The sequence below is a fragment of the Enhydra lutris genome, unplaced genomic scaffold, assembly GCF_002288905.1.
Source record: "Enhydra lutris kenyoni isolate GAN:26980312 unplaced genomic scaffold, ASM228890v2 scaffoldscaffold12, whole genome shotgun sequence".
NCBI lineage: Eukaryota > Metazoa > Chordata > Mammalia > Carnivora > Mustelidae > Enhydra > Enhydra lutris.
In genome coordinates this window covers 76,767,515-76,778,794 of record NW_019154096.1, presented here as the reverse complement: position 1 = coordinate 76,778,794, position 11,280 = coordinate 76,767,515, and the positions used below count along the sequence as shown (strand labels likewise).

General features: G+C 46.9%; 1 long non-coding RNA gene across 1 annotated transcript; it reads right to left on the bottom strand.

Annotated features, from left to right (window-relative positions):
* Window positions 1-8,017: 8,017 nt before the first annotated feature.
* LOC111145059 lies at window positions 8,018-11,018 on the bottom strand. The gene is made up of 3 exons (XR_002640450.1): window positions 10,690-11,018; window positions 8,481-10,167; window positions 8,018-8,378 (listed from the first exon to the last, which is right to left on the bottom strand). It is a non-coding gene; the product is annotated as an uncharacterized LOC111145059 (long non-coding RNA).
* Between the last annotated feature and the right edge of the window lie 262 nt (window positions 11,019-11,280).

Below are 11,280 nucleotides of genomic sequence, written 5' to 3'. Positions count from 1 at the left end.
GTGTGCGTACAGTGTATCTTGTGCAGTTGTGCTACGTGAGTGTGCGCGTGTACATTACAGCAGACGCGTGTGCGTACAGTGTATCTTGTGCGGGTAGCTGTGTTGCGGCAATGACACGCGCCATGACGGTCACCGTTGAGATCACTGGGCGCCGGCATTCCACGTCATTTATATTCTTAACTGCGCTTAGGTGCCTTTCCTAAAATAAATTCCCTGCTAGGCATAACGCTTCTAAAAGAATATTTGGGAACTAAGAGAAAAAAATGAGGTGATTTGTGTAAGGATGGGTGGGGGTCCCCTGGGGTCCTTCGAAAATGGCAGAGGGCAGGCGGGGCTCCGGACAGCAGCCTTCACTGCTCCTCCAACCAGGCTGCTGCGAACCGCTGCTGCCTGGGGGAAGGGTGGGGCCAGCGGTCTTGAGGGTGACGGGACACAGCATGTGGGTCCTGGCACTCCTGGAGGGACACTGCTGTTCTGTTCACTGCTCTCTGCAGGGCACAGGGGAGATGCACAATACCCTGCAGTGGATTCGGGAACCATGAGGGCGCCGGCACTTACAATGTCATGATCGGAGGCGTACCTTTTGCTTTGTGCCCAAGAGGTACAAGCATCTTTCATTTACCCTCAGCAGAATGGACTTCTCGGGCTCCTACTGCTTCCCAGAACCCTCCCACCAATTCCATTCTGGAGTTCTAGGAATTCTCGGGTTTCCTTTAAACTCAGAGCCAACGTCCTGTGACACCAAGGGGCAGGGGCTGTGCCTGCTGCCTCCCCTTTCACATCCTTTCCTTGCTCTGGGCGCTGAGCCCAGCCCAACCCCACACTCAGGGAAGGAAGGCGTGCGAGCTCCCCATCCGCACAGACCCCCTGCTGGCCTGCCCTGGGAGACAGTGTGAAGGACCAGGTATGCTCATGGAACATTGCTGGGCACTCAAATAAATATCTTTCAGAGGAATTTGAAATATTTTTTTCAGATTTTACTTAAATTCTAGTTAGCTAACATACAGTGCAATATTGGTTTCTAGCGTACAGTTCAGGGATTCATCACTTACATACATCAGGATTCATCACTTACATACATCACATCAAGTGTCCTCCCCAGTGCCCATCCCCCATCTGGCCCATCCCCCACACATCTTCCTCCAGCAACCCTCAATCTGTTCTCTATCTTTAAGAATCTCTTTCTCTTTAAGATTCCCTCTCTCCGTTCCTTCCTTTTCCCTCTTCCTATATGTTCATCTGCGTTTGTTTCTTAAATTCCGCACACGAGTGAGATCATATGGCATTTGTCTTTCTCTAAATGACTTATTTCATTTAGCATAATACCCTCTACCTCCATCCATGTTGTGGCAAATGGCAAAATTTCATTCTTTTTGATGGCTGAGTAACATTCCCTTGCATATATACATCACGTCTTCTTTATCCTTTCATCAGTCAACGGACATTTGGGCCCTCCCCATACTTTGGCTATTGTTGTTAATGCTGCTATAAACATTGGGGAGCACGTGCCCCTTCCAATCTGTATCTCTGTATCCTTTGAGTAATACCTAGTAGCGCAATTTCTGGGTTGTAGGGTGGTTCTATTTTTAACTTTTTGAGGACCCTTCATACTGTTTCCCAGAGTGACTGCACCAGTTTGCATCCCCACCAACAGCACGAGAGGGTTCCCCTTTCTCCACATCCTCACTGACATCTCTTGTTTCCTGTGTTGGTAATGTTAGCCACTCTGACAGCTGTGAGGTGGTATCCCATCATAGTTCTGATTGGTGTTTCCCTGAGAATGAGTGATGTTGACCATCTTTTCACGCGTCTGTTAGCCATCTGTTTGTCTTCTTTGGAAAAATGCCTATTCGTGTCTTCTGCCCATCTCTTAACTGGGTTATTTGTTTTTTGGGTGTTGACTTTGATAATTTCTTTATATATTTTGGATACTAACCCTTCATCAGATATGTCATTTGCAAATATCTTCTCCCATTCTGTAGCTGCCTTTTAGTTTTGTTGATTGTTCCCTTCACTGGGCAGAACCTTTTTACCTTGATGAAGTCCCAATAGTTCATTTTTGCTTTTGTCTCCCTTGCCTCTGGAGACGTGTCTATTAAGAAACTGCTATGGCCAAGATTGAGGAGGTTGCTGCCTGTGTTCTCCTCTAGGATTTTGATGGATTTGTGTCTCATATTTATGTCTTTCTTCCATTTTGAATTTATTTCTTGTCCAGCGTAAGAAAGTGGTCCATTTTCTTTCCTTTCCATGTTGCTGTCCAGTTCTCCCAACATCATGTATTGAATAGACGTCTTTTGCCCATTTGATATTCTTTCCTGCTTTGTCAAAGATTAGTTGGCCATATAGTTGTGGGTCCACTTCCGGGTTTTCTACACATTCCATTAATCTCTGTGTCTTTTTTTGTGCCAGTACCATACTGTCTTGATGACCACCGCTTTGCAATATCACTTGAACTTTGGAATTATGATGCCCCCAGCTCTGCTTTTTACATTTCAGGATTGCTTTGGCTATTCAAGGTTTTTCTGGTTCCAGACAAATTTTAGGATTGTTTGTTCTAGCTCTGTGAAAAATGCTGGTGATATTTTGAAAAGAATTGTTTGAATGTGTAGATTGTGTTGGGTAGTATGGACATTTTAACAATGTTTGTTCTTGCAATCCATGAGCATGGAATGCTTTTTCCATTTCTTTGTGTCTTCAATATTGTTCATGGGTGTTCTATAGTCTTCTGAGTACAGATCCTTTCCGTCTTTGGTCAACTTTATACCTAGGTATCTTGTTGTGCTTAGTACAATTGCAAACGGGGCTGAATCCTTGATTTCTTTTTCTGCTGCTTCACTATTGGTGTCATTAATATTTTCAGTGCACATATCCTTTGATCCAGCAATTACACAGCTAGAAATTTACCTTATTAAAAAACTTGCAGGAGCGCCTGGGTGGCTCCGTGGGTTAAGCCTCTGCCTTCGGCCCAGGTCATGATCTCAGGGTCCTGAGATCGAGCCCCGCATCGGGCTCTCTGTTCAGCAGAGACCCCACTTCCCCCTCTCTCTGCCTGCCTCTCTGCCCACTTGTGATCTCTCTGTCAAATAAATAAATAAAATCTTAAAAAAAAACTTGCATATTGAGCAAAAATATTTAACAATTCAACTAATGCAGCACTACTTGTAATTGAAAAACATAGAAAGAACCTAAGTATGCATTATTAGAGACAGAGGTACAAATAATCTACAATGCTATATGGTAATCTATATAAATACTGTATAAAACTACTACTACTATATAAATTATCTATAATGCTACAATATACAGACAATTCTCCACTAAGAGATGAAATAAAGGATATCATATGTCCTTAAAAGGAAAGGTATTCACAATGAGTTGCAAAGTACAAGGGAAAAGAAAGTTGTAGAATAATATATATGCTCATGTTAGATCTTTTCAAAATTACCTCCTATTTGTACCTTATTCTTTCTTGTTAGTTAATAAAAGTTGTGAGGGTGCGAATTTTACTCTGCTTTCTACTTTGATAGAAACCAAGATTTTTTTTTCCTATCTTAACTGAAACATATTTGACATAAACATTGTATAAATTTAAGATACTGATTTGATACACCTACATATTATAAAATGTTAGTGTTACTTGACATCGCCATCTTGTCACAGAATTACCATTTCTTTTTTGGAGTGAGAACACTAGGATCTACTGTCTTAGGAACTTTCAAGTCTATAATACAGTATCATTAACTGTATTCACCAAGCTGTACATTTATTAGGTTCCCAAATCTTCCTAATAACTGAAATTTTTACCTTTTAATTCATTTCTTGATTCACCTCACTTCATTTCTTGTCTACTCATTCTATTAGAGACCAGCAAAGTAATGTTCAATTCCCCCATAAATATTGCGCTCTGTTCGCTTCTCACTTACTACTATTCCCACTTAGAATGTCCCAAGCCTGCTTCCCAGATATCATAATCATTCACAATTTTCTGTGGATGCTAAACATTGGATTTCTTATTTTCCATTTATGGGTTTTGGTGTTGTTTTTTTTTTCCGTTTGCTTCTTAAGAGAAATACTCACAGGAGGAAGGCTTTTCCTGTAAGATTCTGGAACCACATGCTGCAGCATAGTCCAAATGGTCTAAGAATTTTCCAGGGATGGGGAGACAGGTGGCTAGCTAGGGGACTGCCCATCCCTGGTGCACAAGCCACCCCACCTCGCCCCATCCTGCAACCGTCTGTCTCTCTGGCTGCAGTGCTGTGGGCCCATGTCTAAGAGCAAGGGCAGGTGGCTGACCATAAACCAGCTCAGTTCCCAAGGCCCCACTGACCGGCAGGCTTGGACCACTCTGTTGAACTCCCAGGGGAGGCCTGTGGACTGTCTGTGGGACGTCCAAGCAGGCTGAGATGCATGCAGTTCCCCTTCCTCCTCACACTACAAAGAACCTGGTACGAGTCTCCCCACCCATGGGCACTTCCAGCTCTCTGCCCAGCTCTGTTGCTGTGGACAAAGGTTTTCCATGGACCAAGGAGCCTCCCTTCCCCACCCGCGTGTGCCCAGAGGAACTGATGACTGTAAGGACGGACCCAACAGCAACAAAGAATCTAAATCAGAAGCTCTCTGGGCACTACTGGGGAGGGGTTTCTGTGCCCTGAAGTCAGGGGCTGACAACACAAGGTGAAGAGGCCTTTCTTAGCTTCTCTGGGAAGCACAGGATCCTAAAGATGTCCAGGAACAAACTTCGGTCATCCCCACCCCATATTGGACCATGCAACTGGAGTAATACTCATCTGTCAAAGAGGTAAAGATTTAAAAGTATGATGGTACGTCTTGTTGGTGAAATGGTAGGAAAACAGGCCCTCTTGTACATGGGTGATGGGGATGCAGGCTGGTGGAACCCTGGGGAGGGGGGTACAGCAGTAGCAAAGCCTCCATGTGGGCCATCCTTCCTCTCTAGCAATCCAGCTTTTGAAATGTCCCCTGAAGAGTCACCTCCAGCTATATGAAAAGAGTGACACACAAAGCTATTGGTGGCAGCCTTGCATTGCAAGATATTGGAAACAACCTAAGGGCCACACACAAGACAGCAAGTCATGCAAAAGAGTACCAGGTAGGTGTGAAAGGGAGCTGTAAGCGCTGCTCAGGAAAGGTCAAGTGGGAATAGGAAAGTGCAAAAAAAAAGTATATATACTTGTGGTAGGGAAAGGAGGGAAATAACGTATTATTGTATGTCCTCATTTGTGCGGACAGAAACACAGGAAGGATAAATCAGAAACTGATGAGATCGGCACCCACAGTGGCTAGAAGGAAAAGACAGAAAGAATACAGATGCGGACAGGGTGGGAGGGAGGGCAAGAGGGACACTCTTCTCAGGACGATATTGATACAGCTCTGACTTTTAGAGCCTTGTTAATTCAAATACTCAAAAAAGTTTTAACAAAACCCCCAACTGAAAAATAAACAAAAACAGATGAACTCAAATGTATTTAGGACAAATTACATAAGCATACCAAAGAAAAGGGGAAAAAAGAGAACTAATTCAAGTAACTTTTGAACACTCTACTATGTTCACCCGTTAGTACTTAAGGGTGAAAAACAAACAAACAAAAAAGTCTTTTTTAAAAGATATAACTTCAGTTAGTCAATTTGTTTTTTCATGGTAGCATAGATTAGCAATTCTCAAACAATTTTATGTGTATCGCAGGATTGAGCAAATAGTAAATACACTGTGAAAATACGAGCTAGGCTTTTCACTGTTAGAAGAGGGAATCACAAACGTGGATGTGGGGAAATGCAGAATGAATCCTTTGGTGTTGGATTAACAATGGAAGTGTCAGTGTGGATGGATGGATGGATGGATGGATGGATGGATGATGAGAGAGGAGCGGAGATAGATAATACATAATAGAATAGATAGATAGGAAGATAGACAGATGGTATGTGTGTGTACACACACGCACACACATTTCCTACCTCTGTCTGCTCATGGGAGGGTCTATAACAAGTCCATTGCAATGGGCATGCACAGAGCTCCCATCTTAGTTGTTTTTTTTTTTTTAAAGATTTTATTTATTTATTTGACAGACAGAAATCACAAGTAGGCAGAGAGGCAGGTAGAGAGAGAGGGACGCAGGCTCCCTGCCGAGCAGAGAGCCCGATGTGGGGCTTGATCTCAGGATTTAGGGATCATGACCTGAGCTGACGGCAGAGGCTTTAACCCACTGAGCCACCCAGGCGCCCTGCCATCTTAGTTTCTAAATATGATTCCTCAGTAAAAGGATCCAGGGTTTCTTGGAGAAGTCACTGGCTTTCCAGTCGGTGCAGGGAAAGGATAAGATGAACCTGGAACAGTGTGTTGTGTAGAAGTTAAGGACGCGTTTGACGAACGGAGTGTTGTGTGTCAAAAGAACACAGAAGCCGCCCCCAGTGGCCGGATCTAGAACAATCTGAGCATCAAACTAAATAATGACAGCGCTGGGGTTACAGCCCGTAGAGTAAAATAAGAATCCATGAGTCCATACAGATATAAATTGTATACAAAAGAGAGAGAAGGAAAAGCTCTTCCCTACAGTAGAATTCTGACAAGAGAAGGAGGGATGGATTTCTAAGAAAAACTATCACGATAACAACTGTTTCGGGCAAGAAGCATCAGCAGAGGTGATACTAGTGATAATTTCATATGAAAGGAGAACTAGGGAATTTCAAAGAATCTCCCTCAAGGTACTTAATGATGACAAAGGTGAAGATAGCAACTTCAGGGAAACCTGGCAGACGCCGCCCTAACCAGGCGGAAGTTCACATCGCCGGCAAAGGGACAGACAGACACCATGTTCCTCTTGAAATGAGCAGAGAGGCCGCCCCACCCCACAGCTCTGGAACGCCTGTTAAAAATGCATAACCTGGGACGCCTGGGTGGCTCAGGGGGTTAAGCCTCTGCCCTCGGCTCAGGTCATGATCTCAGGGTCCTGGGATCGAGCCCCGCATCGCATCGGCCTCTCTGCTCAGCAGGGAGCCTGCTTCCTCCTCACTCTCTCTGCCTGCCTCTCTGACTACCTGTGATCTCTGTCTGTCAAATAAATAAATAAGATCTTTAAAAAATAAAAATAAAAATGCATAACCTGCATTTAGCCACAGGTAAACATTGGACTAACCCAGACCGAGGGACGTTCTATAAAATAACTGTCCCGTCCACCTCGGAATTGTCAAGGTCATAGAGGACAAGGAAAACCAAGGAGCTGTTGCCGGTAACCGAGTCTAAGGAGACAGGCTGGTTGTGACAAAGGGAGAAACAGAATTTGCTATAAAGGACATCAATATGAAAATCTGTAAGAAAAGAACACCAGCTGTAGATGAGATAATAGTGTTGTTATCCGCACTAATTTCCTGATTTTGACCATTATCCCGTGGTTACCTAAGAGAATGTTCTTGCTTTTATAAAACACATGCTCAAGTGTTCAGGGATAAAGGGACATCGTGTCTGCAATGTATTTTCACATGGTAAAAACAGCGATATGTCCATACACGGAGGGACAAAATAATAAGGCAAATGTGGTAAAATGTGAACGCTGGTGATTTGGGGTAAAGGGAATTTTTTTCTATTATTTTTGCAACTTTCCTATGCATCCAAGATTATTCCCAAAAGAAAGCTTTTTTTATTGTTATGTCAGTCACTATACTGTACATCATTAGTTTCTGATGTCGTGTTCCATGATTCATTGTTTGCGTTAACACCCAGCGCTCGTTATAGCACGTGTCCTCCTTAATACCCGTCACCAGGCTCTCCCATCCCCCTACTTCCTCCCCTCTGAAACCCTCAGTTTGTTTCCCGGAGTCCATAGTCTCTCATGGTTTATCTCCCCCTCTGAACTCCCCTCCTTTGGTTTTTCCTTCCTTCCCCCAATGTCCTCCATGTTATTCCTTATGTTCCACATATGGGTGAAAGCATAGGATAATTGTCTTTCTCTGCTTAACTTACTTCACTTAGCATCATCCCCTCCAGTTCCATCCATGTCGATGCAAATGGTGGTTATTCATCCTTTCTGATGGCTGTGTAATATTCCATTAGATATATGAACCACAACATCTTTATCCAAAAGCAAGCTTTTTAAAATGCAAGTATCTCTCCAGACAGCAGTAGTAAGTCCCTTGGAACTCACCTCATAGAGGCACCAGACTAAACCCCCGAAAATCAAGGGGTCTAGGAGGGTCAGAAGAGCTTCAGCTCACCAAAGAGGCTCTTGCCTAATCTCCTCAGTAGAATCTTCTAGAGCATTTAAAGTGTGCCCAGCTTTCTCCTATTCTGTAGTATCCACGGACACCACTCACGATGATGCTGATTGGGTATTAATCTTACAAAGTGAGTGAGCTTCCCAGAGTAGCGTCTAAAGAGAAAGCAAGTACAATGTAAGTCAAGCTATCTAAATATTTAAGAGACAATATGATCCCCTATTTTCCTGCCCTTCAACCCCCAGACAGTTTCTTACCCTTGGCACTGTTGACATTTGGGGTCAGATGGTTCTGTGTTGTGAAGGTCATTCCGTGCACTGCGGGATATTGAGTGACACCCCTGTCCCCCACCCACTAGCTGTCGGTTGTACCCCCCCCCAGTGATGACAACCCCACACGCCTCCCAGGATTGCTGAACAGCCCCAGGTGGTGGGGGTGGGGATCTGCCCGCGGAGAACTACTACTATAGAGACATCAACTCAGCAATTTGATAATAAAGTTCAAGTTCATTTCCCCTTTGAAAATATTTCCTAAGCACACAAATTCCACTTTGACGTCTCACTATGAGTGGCAACCAGGGCCGCTGCCTGCGAGCATCCTTTCACCCTCAGATCAGGCTCAGCCCTTTCCGGAAGAACACGCCGTGGCTCAGGGAGACCGAGAGCCGAGGCTGAGAGGTGGCCTTCTGCCTGCTGTAGAAACCTGGGCTTTCCTCAACCCCTGAGACCCAGCCATGCCCTCTGCCTGCAAATAACTGAAGAGGATCGTGTTTAGCCAGTTGGGCACACAGTAAAGTCAACCTCGAAGGGTACAGAGCATCCTGCAACATTCTCTCAAGATTACGTGCCCACAGGGTGAGTAGCTTGCCTCACTTTGTATGGGACTTTCCCAGTTTGAGTCCCGAAAGCCCCTTATCTGGGGCAAACCAAAGGACTAGTCCCTCCACTTACGTGTGACCCAGTGAATGACACAACCCCCAACAAGGCAGCCGGGGATGAGAGCCGGAGACGGACACAGAGACGGGTGGGTGTTCCTGCAGGGACAAGCAAACATGCCCCTGTTTGCTGTCCTGTGTTTAAAGGTCTGGGTCATTAAGGACAGAGTCAACCTCACAGAGTGAATCTCTTTTCCAGTCCCTGTCATCCAGAGGGTGAGGGGCTGTTACGACTCACGGTTCTAGAACGGTGGGTCTTCAGATAGGAGAGGATGACATGGCGGCCTCTGGGGAAGGGAGCTGCACGCCAGTCCCCAGGGCATGGCTGAGGGGCAGCACGCGTGGCCGGGCTCAGAGCAAGGTGCACGCCGCTGGGGGTTGGTGCAGAGGGAACCCGGGCTAGCTTCACTTTTGCCTCTGGACACAAGCAGGAGCAGCTCTGAGCTGGTCTCCCGTGGAGCTGAGCCAGTCTGTGTCCTTCCTGCAGTGGCAGCCCCCAGTGCCTTGCCCTTGTAGACGCGTCCACCCTAGAGATGAACAGGCTGGGTCGTTGGAGTTTCCAAATCGTGTAGGCAGCTCTCTGGCTTCTGTGAGGCCATCTACCAACTCGGGCCAGCTTCACCGGGGATGGCCCGGCCACTTCCCACCCGCCCGGCACCTTCCGGTCTCGCCAAACCACAAACGCACGCGAGCTTGCCAGAAACTACACAGCGACTGACCATTACCTGCGTGCAAGCCAGTCTGTGCAAGACACCGAGGGGCGCGGCGGGCCCGGACACGCACAGGTCACGCCGGGCCACAGGGGTGAAGCCTACTGCACGGCTTCTGAGAACACCCCCAGATCCACCAAGAAGACAACCAGCACGCCGAGGCCGCGTCCACGCCGTGTACATACGTGCAAAGAAATCAGGGGCGCATTAACCCTGCTCCCGGTGTAGACGCCAGGGGCAGAGGATGAGGCAGGTCTCATCAGCCGGGTTCCCACATGGTCACACGCCAGTTTTGAAGTCCTTTCAGAGACAAAAGCAGAAAGCCGGTAGCGACTGTCATCAACAACCCGCCCCCCGCCCCCCGAGGGCTATGCAGCAGCTGGGCTCCGCTCCGCCGGACACCGTGTTCCCGTGTCAACCTCTGCCCATGGCCGCCACAGCATGACTGAAGTCGTGGATGAGGTGGGGACAGATGTCGCTCCAGTGGGTGTCACGGCTCAAAAAAGAGAAATCTCTAGACTTTTTTCCCAACAATTTAAAAAACTACCCCTTGCTCATCGTTCCCATAGAAACAAGAGTCAGGCTGGATTTGGCCCACGGGCCAGGGGTGGCTGAGCCCTGGCTTAAAGGAAGGGATCGCAATCCTGACAGAGCTGGGAGGGTGTCGGGCCCGGGCTCTGGTTAAGGATGAAGCAGCAGAGTTGACGCCCAGAAGGACAGGAGCAAATCCATTGATTCCCATCACAACGCAGCTCTGAAACAAAACCCTTCACGCATCTGGAGGGCACAAAGCAGAAACCGCTGGCAGTCCTCTCCCCTTACCGTGGCCCCGGAGCTCCCGTCCTCGCAAAGGACTTGCCTCTGGGCTGAGGCCGCTGTGAAGAAGCCTCACTCCCCATCTCCGAGCACCTTCGTCACTGCGGCTGCTCTCTGAGCACGTCTCTCGGAACGTTTTTGCCCGCAGAAGCTTGTGAGCACTTTCCCGTGCAAGTGCTGGCCTGGCTTGCCCAGAGTTCATCTCATGTCCAACTCCCGCCTTCCTGGGGTGAGGGGGTCACAGCTCACAGCGGATGAGGCTCAGGGACACAACACACACAGCCACGAAACTCAAGTGCTGGAGCGCAGCCGGAGGGCCACACCTGATGTGACGCGGTCCACGGCAGGGGTGGCAGGCGCTCTGCTCCAAGGGTCACGTCCCACTTCAGTAAGTCGTGGTCAGAATCTTCTCAAAGCGTCAGCAAAGAAAAGGGGAGAGGGTGTCGAATTCAAAAGTGCTCTGACGATCAAAGCTGCCTTCGGAGGCAAGGTGATATTTATACAACGGGGAATTCCGAGATGCAATTCAAGTTGCTTTTTGTCCAGAATCGAAACAACTAGAAAGTGGAAATAATCGTATTTCTCTTCTCTGTGGAC